Consider the following 8,702-nt stretch of genomic DNA (forward strand, 5'->3'; position numbering starts at 1 on the left):
CCTCCCGGCCGGGGCGGGACGGGCCTTGGCACCGGGGCCCCGCGGGGCACTGGCCGGCCTCTCACCCGCAGCCTGGGCTGGGGGCCGGCCAGGGCAGGCCGGGCAGGCCGGGGGCCGGGCAGGGCAGGCCGGGCCGGGCAGGGTAGGGTAGGCTGGGCTGCGCAGGGCAGGGCTGGGCAGGGCCGAGGAGGCCGGGCAGGGCAGGCCGGGCCGGGGCAGGGCAGGCCGGGGAGGCCGGGCAGGGCAGGCCGGGCTGGGCAGGGCCGGGCAGGGTAGGGCAGAGCCGGGGCAGTTCTCCTCCGGTACCCGGCTGTGCTCGGGCTGTGGCCGCTGGGGCTGCCCGCAGCAGCTGGCTGCCCTGCAGCCCCCTGAGGCACAGTTTTACTTAATTACTTAATAGTTACGTGCAAATTGTATTACTAATTTCATTGCATGTTAATTAGGGAATATTGCGTACATATAGCTACACATTTACAGTATATATATTTATATCTAACTTTACACATGAGTATATATACCTGTGCACACATAGAATACATATATACCCCACTATATATGTATATATCAAGGGTGCATAAATGAAATACATACTTCCACGTATTTCTACACCACCTTGTGTGTTAACGTATAGAAACTCAGGTAGCACTGCTGACTGCATCAGCACCAGGAGCTGCAAGGCCTCTCCTGCTCTCATGTTTTGGGGTAAAATTGCTGTGTCGTGCTGCCATCTTCTACCTGGGGGGCAAACACACAGGTTGAACTGGGATGGCTGGAATGAAGAGGCCTGAAGAAGCAGTGTGGTTAGCAAGGACTGACAGTCCAAAAGAAAGGGTTAATACATAATTTCCCGATGTTTTTCTGTGTGTTTCAGCCTTACTCAGCAACAGAAACCACTGCAGGAATGGGGGCTGGTGGTTATTTAGTTGTTTGCACTGGTGTTTTGGTGCAGCACTTCAAATACGTTGGAACTGAACCCTCCGTTGTGGTGGTGGTGGTGGTGATGGCCTCATGGTGGGGAGGGGACATGGGTGGCACTGAGCTCCCAACCTTCCTTACCGCCATGCTTCTGGATAAGCAGGGGGCCAAAAGATGCATTTATTGGGACCAATGGGCATGCACTTTTGAGGAAAAATGTGGGATAAGCAGGTCAGGCAGATCATCCCTCTGCATTTTCTTCTTTCTGTCTCTCAGCACTGGGCTGCCATCACACCCATGGAGAGCTAGCCAGGACCTCAGGCTGGAAATCCAGTGTACAGGTGTTGCACAGAGGCTTTTAGAGCTGCATATACAAGCGCTTGGAGGCAGCTGAAGCAATTTTTGGAGTTCTTGACTTTTCTGTGTTGCAGCTGTTCACAGGCCAGCTGGCATGAGGTGGCTTCTGAGACAGGATTTGGCTGCCTGGGCCATGTGTCAGGGAAGGCAGCTGCAGGATCTGAATCCTCGGTGTCACGGGAGGAACAGCAATGTACACTGCTTTGCAGTACTTTTGTTCTCCAAATCCCAGGCTGCTTTCACTTCCAGTGGAATATGGAAAAACCCGAGCATGTTTTCAGCTGCCCGGTGGCACAAGCCCAGCCCCAGCCATGCTTCGCTGTACTGTTGGCAGCGAAGCCTGTCCCTGAAACAGGCTAAGTAGATTAAGGAATCTTCTCTAGGTGCCACAGAGAGATTTTTGTACTCATCTTACTGAGAAGTGTACACTTCAGTCTGTTCAAGCATACACATCTTCCTCTTGTCTGCTCTGACATCTCTCCTGCCACTGAAACGTGCACAAAAGATTGTTTCATTCAAGTTAATTCAATAAAATCTTAACTCTCTGTTTAATACTACAAGTAGTATCAACAATAATCTCAGGCAACAGTCCTCCTGGGTCTTTTAAAAAGAAGAGAGCTTAAATAATGCATATAGACTTGTAAAGTGCAGTAAAGTAGTGGCCTGGAGAGAACAAAAGGACCGCTGATGTCTGGGGCCACATGGCCTCGTAAGGCTGCGGAGCATCACCTACAATCTGTGGGGTGTCCATGTCCCACTTGCGGCCTTGCAGTGTCACCTAGCAGATCCTACAAGGCTCCAGTGCAGGGACTGAATCTCGCCCCTGTGAGCTCCCCAGCCTCTTGGCTTGTCTCATACTCTGCCACGATGAGATTCAACTTGCCCCTTCATTCCTGGTGGTGGGCTGTGCTCGCTTCTCAGGTCTGTATGCAAGACAGCAAAAAGCTCTTCGTTCACGTGGGCTGAAATCTAGAGTATTTTCAGTTTGGTCTGCACTACATGGTAGTTACACGTTCTCTTTCCAGCTCTATATCAGTGTTTTATATAATACACCTATTATTATTCATTTAATTATTGCTTTGTGGAGGGTCCAGGAAAGGCATTGCTTTCACGTAATTGTGTGTATTTTCTCATTTCAGAAAAGCTCTCACTTATGATCAACAGCTTTTGCTGTGGCCTGTGATTCCTCCATACAGAGTTTCAGGACTTACTTGCAATGCCCACAACAGCTTCAGAAAGAAGTGTTTGAACCCCTGAGCATCCTGGCTACTAAACCAAACCTTCCCTCGATGTGCTATGGGATTGCTGTCAGCATGTGAGTCATGGCAAAGGGAATTTGGAGGAGCTGGGAGCTGCCACTGATGATGATGATAAGTGCTGCTGGCAGTAATCCCAAGTGTCATTGTTTCTGCCAGGATCAGCACCTGCCACTGCTGCTGGTAGCAGTCACACCTCCACACCACTCTTCCTGCTTGTCACCACCATCACCTACGGGCTGAGTGCCATAAAGTTATCAGCGGTTGCCTCCTCTGTTGGCCACGGCGGTAGTTGCTAACATCCCCGTGCCGACGGCAGTGCCTGTATGGACACACTCTTGTTGAGTCTTGGTAGTAAGCAGCCTCACTGCTGCAGCTGGGAGGGCAACCAGAGCCACCTCTCTTGGTGCTACCCCACTTGCAACGGTGCTATCTGCTGACAGCAGTTTTATGTAGCCCAGAAGCTGATCCCTACCAAGCACCATCCTGGTTAGGAAGAGCTGTTAAAATGGGGCAGAAGGAGCAGGATGGATTTGGAGAAGGCATTCAGAGAACCTTTGATACCCTCCTGGTGTCATGAGAGGGGTTGTCAGCACCCCTGGAGATGGGCTGTGCTCCTCCTCTCCCACGCAGTGTGTAGCAGGGAAGGGCAAGCAACGCCTTCAGGGCAGCCACTGGGGTGTTCTTGGGAAATGTCCACTGTTTAAAATGTCTCAACAGTTGTCTCTGGGCAACAAGTTGTTCCCGTAACTGCTCCAGCGTAACATAGCATCATAGCAAGCTTGACCATGATGTCGTGGTTCAGAGGATGCTTTACTCATGGCAGCCCTCCAGCAGCTATTCCACCCAGGACATTCCTTCTGTGCAACTGTCACTGCTCTGGGCTCAGCAACACCAAACAGAATCACTGTTTAGATGTTGGCAGGAAATGCTATGGTTTCATAAGTGCTCATACAAAAATCTTGTCATCATGGAGACAGGCATGTCACCATAAACCAGGGGTCCTCAAACTACAGCCCACGGGCCAGATATGGCCCCCCAGGATCCTCAATCCGGCCCCCGGTATTTACAGAACCCCCCTGCTCTGCCCCCGCCAGGGGTTGGGGGGGGAAACCAAGCAGCTGCAGATGACTGCCTGCCACTTCATCTGCGCGCCAGCCCCCTGGTTAAAAAGTTTGAGGACCCCTGCCATAAACCTATGCAGGCTCCATCAAGAGGCTCAGTTTTCTCTGTGGGAAGCATCCTCTTCAGCCCCTCTGAAGAGCCAGCCAAGATGAACACCAGCGGCTACAAGACACTGCCAGAGCCAGTGAAGGAGACAAGCACACCTGGGTCGCTGTTTGCGCCAAGTTGACAGAACAGCTTCTGCAGAAATTCTGGAAAAGAGATTTGGAGAGGACTTCCAGGAAACCTCCTGCTACCTACCGGGATTTTCCCATATGATCCCACCAGCACTAGCACTGTTTCACTGGAGAGCTATATGGACACCACAGCAAGTGCTTCTGAGGCCACCCTGGGACACTGCGTAGCTCCAGTGATCCAACCAGGACAAGGGATTTCACACCAGCCAAGACCCATCTAACCCAACAAATACAAATTCTCAAGACAGCCATCCACGGTAAAAGGAAATCAAACCAGGCCACTTCAATAAACAATAGCTTAAAATTACATCCTTGTCATGTCAGGCTAACTAAAACATAGAAAGCATTAAATCGAGAACTTGCAAGTTATTTGTATAGCAAATTGCTATGTTATTAAAAGCTAATCTCATCGGAGCAGCTTGTCCTCATAGCCAATCGCGTAGAACAAGTATTCAATTTACTGTGCAGGCTACAAAATTAAGAGTGAAGAGGCAAAGGCCACCAGCTACGTGGAAGACTTCTTCCTTCAGACTCATCACTCTGGTGCAGGAGCTCTGTTGGCATTTCTTTCCTTTCTTTTTTACGCTGTCATTATACCAAGACCATGCTGTTGCAGTCTGGATTTTGGTGCTTTGCTGTGCTGACAGAGCTACTCACTGGTTACAGCTGAAATGCCCAAATAAGAAGTAATTTCCACTGTTCACAGTACTCTGTAGGGACTGTTATTATCAATTCCTTCTGTCAATAATAGACATCATATGAATACATTTACATGAGAATTGGGATCCTGCTGATTTGCATATAATCAAAGTAAAATATTACACTTCTTTATGGAGAGTGTGTGATCCTGTGAGATTCACAGGAAGGAGCCTGAAGGGATCAGGATGAAGTGTCCCTCCCTTATAAAGCAACCAAAAAACATGCAAAATGGGCAGAACATCAGACTCAAGGTGACTCGGAAAGCTCTCTCTTGCCTTCCTCCTTTCTGATGGAAAACCCCCACCGAATTAGTGAAGCAGGGCGAAGGAAGCCAAAACACAGCAGGAGCTGTAGTGAACTAACTGCACTCAACATACTGCAAAGGAGAGGGGAATAAAATGACAGGTACTGGGGAAGAGATAAAAGGGAAAAAAGCAGAGATATCCTTCCAAAGGGTTTATTGATCATTGCAGACATTGGTGGATTACAGCACCAGCCCTAGAGCCACATGTAATACTCCAGATTTGAAGTCACAACCAAGTGGCATATCTGCTAGGTTTTTAAATTACATTTTAAGAAGGATCTAGAGAAGAGCACAAGGGGGTACAAGGAGGTAAAGGGAGTTTAACCAGCACTGTCTTCTCCATCCAGATCTGTCAAGGACAATGCTGCTTTGCCGGGAGAACGTCCCTTGCAGCCCCGTTGTTTTACTTCTCAGTCCTGCTGTGTCCTCACATATCCATGAGGAGGTCAGTGTCATGGAAGAACAAAGATTAAATGACGATTAAGTACATTTATGAGAAGATTAAAGATTAAGAACAAAGAGTAAGTGAAAAGTCCTGAGTAAGAAACACCTGTTTGTGGCAAGGCGCTGCTGTAACAGCTTCTCAAACAGCACTTTCGCTCTGTCCGGTACCAGGAGTTACGTATAATCCCCAAACCTGATCCCAAGAGAAGCAGAGTGGCTTGTGTCTACACTGCTCAGGTCTCTGGAGCAGACTGGGTTGCTTTTACTGCTTCAAAATTGTCTCTTGGTAGTAACCTTTAGGCTATTCTGGAGCTGTGCAAAGTACTAAAGTCCATCCATAGGTCCTGCTGCTGCTGCAGTAAGGTGGACTTGGTGGTGTTTGGACTGCTGCTCTTCGCATTTGCCACATCTGTGCTAGCTGAGATTGACTTGGTGTTAATTTTCAGGGCTTTTTTCCAACAGATAATACATGGAAGGAAATAACTGAAAAAACAAAGGTGGGAGTTCCTTAAATTCCTGATTTCACATGCATTTGAATATTTTTTAATAAATCCACCAGCATGATTTCTTTTCAGGATTGATGGAATGAAAGTCACCTGATACATTTGATAGGTTTTTAAAAATATTTTTCTGTTCCTGATCAGCCGTTGTATCAAATTAATGAATTATGTGCTAATGGAATTTTTACATGCTGGGCACAGTACAAATGCAATGGCTTCTGTAAAGTGTGTCAAAAAGGGAAGTTTTTTATCCTGTGCTGTTTAAGGCTGCTGAGCAAGAACGATGAACCACCCCTGATCAGCTTCAAATGACTAACAGATACCATATGTAATTTGAGTAAAGGAAAGGAAAAATCCACTCCTATGAGTAATGCAAGATGAGGAAAAATTATTATTTTGACAAACAGGTCTTTATGATGCAAAAGGCAGACTGTGATGCTCACTCATGCTAATTCTTTGGCATTTGCTTAATGAATTGCAGACTATGAAATAACCTGCACTTCTAGAAGTTATGAAAAGATGGGGGGGTGGGGGGTGGTGTTTGGTGGTGCATTCTGATTCCAACATGCCCGCAGCTGCAGAGCCAACCTGACAGCTCCTTGCTCTCCCTCCACCCCTTCTTGCCGCTGCGCCACCCTGGAGAGCATGCCAACATGTTTACTAGAGCACACAGAAACATTTGCAAGCAAGCCAGCTCGAAAATAATTACTGAACTAGCATTAGACAGTTCTGCTGCCAAGGGTGACAGTCCAGTTTCTCAGACAGCTTTTCAGTGGCAGCATGGGCGTGAGCTCCCACCACCATCTTGCTGCACCCCTTCTCCCTGGCTGTGCTCCACCCAGAGCTGTGCCGCACCAAGCACTTGTGCAGCTTTTTGCTGGAAGGGGATCAGAGAACCAATCCTGCTAAGAATGACCTTTTTCCCTGAGCGCCGGCTCACCTTGCCACTGAAAGAGCAGATGGAAGTGAGCACAGAGAGGACAGTCACTGCTTGAACCGAAGTCATATCTAAGCATGTTCTGAAACTAGAGTGCATGACCTCAGCTATTCGTAGATTTTGAGACATCTTTTCTTGGGAATGAGTTGCACCTGAAAATTATGTAGCATGTGTGAGGCTGCTATTTTAACTTCACAAGTGGTTTTTATAAAATCTGACAGGAATATGGTTGTGGAGAACATGGTCGGGGTCCCACAAATGCATATTCACGTTGTAGAAATGCAATCTGGAAATGGCCCAAACAGATAAGAAAACATCTCACAAAACATCTCTTAAACCAAATCGCACTCGCTGTGCAAAGGGAAAGGAAGGGCTATGTCTGTGGGTGCCTCTGGGAGCAGGGAGATAATCCCCTTGGGATCATTTCACACATCTGCGTCACTGTTGCAGAGGCCGAGAACAGTGGGCTCAGACGTTTGCTGAAAGGTAGGTTTGCTTCGGTAGCTTTAGGTTTACCAAGTTTAAATGTGAATAGAAAGGATCAGAGCAGTCTCTGATTGTCTGCCCTTTTTCCTTTGTGCCCTGTTCTCAGGAGCGTTGGGGTGTCTGCCACCACCAGTACAGGGGAGCTGCAAGAGGCCCTCGCTCCGAGGAACTCCAGCTGATTTATCGCCGGTGGCATCTCCTTGGTTCTGCTGGCGAAGAGCAAGAGCTCAAGGAGGGGTGGGCAGACCCCGCAGATCAATGCTTGGTTCTGCAGCAAGTGTTCTGGGCAAAGATTTGGCTTTTACAGTCACAAGACCCTCTTTGAGGGTTGAGGACTGCCTAGCTTTGTAAGTATAGACCAAGGGCTTGAAAACAAATGGCCATTAAACTTTCAGCAACAAAAGTGAACCAAAGAGATTCCCTGTAGAGTTCAGGTGCTTTCAGTCTAAACTCTCTACTGCACATTTTGGGTGAGCGTTATGGTTTCTAAAGACAACCCAGAACTTTGATCTCAGGTTCCTGAATATTAGGCAGCTTTGACAGGTTGTGTCAGATGTCTCTCCCTGCCCCTTTAGTACAGGATATTCCTTCATCCCCATCTGTTACAAGCAGCATATAGGGAAAACTGATTTTTCTGAGCTTGAGTTCTCAGTGATTCAATAAACATGGTGGTGTTTTCCGTGACTACATCCTTCCACCCTTGCTTCTGAGTTTGTACAGTGCACTGTATCACTAATTGTCCTATAAGGCCAGCAAAGCACTGAGATGAAACCATTGAAAAGTGGCCTTGAAAAAGTTGTGGTTATCTTAAAATCAGCAAAAGCCGTGAAAATACTGTTCACTTTCCTCTTTCGTTGATTTATCTTTGTGTTCTAGGGCTGGCAGGGAAAAGAAAGGCAGCCAAGCTGCCTCTAGCATGTCTCTTCTCATAAGTGTCAAAGCTAATAGAAACAGAGCTGGAGTTCCCCCTGGGCGTTTCAGTAGTCATCATCTGGAAATCTGCAGCGCTGGAGCTGCTGCCGCACAGCAGGGCTCACCAGCGTTTAAGGCTGTCAGTCACATTGCTGTCTCCACTTTGCAGTTTGCCGCCAGCCTGCTGTCTGGCATGTTCAATTTTACTGCTCCGGCACGTTGCTGCCACCTCTTAAATCTGTGTGGCAAATGGCGCTGGCAATAACCTCAGCAGCAAAAAATGCCGTTAAAAGAGGTACTGAACAGCCCTCTGCCTTGCCGCACATTTAGCAGCACAAATACAGGTGGGTGCAGAGCGTTACCCCAACTCTCACTATACAGAAAATGCATTTAGGTGAAGAAAAATAATTGCTGTTGGCAGGTCAGATGGTTGTGGGAGCAGCTGTGGACTGGGAGCGCACCCTCCAGCAGCAGCGTGCGGGGTGACTGGTGCGCTGGGATGTGCCAGCCGGTGTGATGACTCCTGTCTCC

Source organism: Falco biarmicus, chromosome 13, assembly GCF_023638135.1.
Source record: "Falco biarmicus isolate bFalBia1 chromosome 13, bFalBia1.pri, whole genome shotgun sequence".
Lineage (NCBI taxonomy): Eukaryota > Metazoa > Chordata > Aves > Falconiformes > Falconidae > Falco > Falco biarmicus.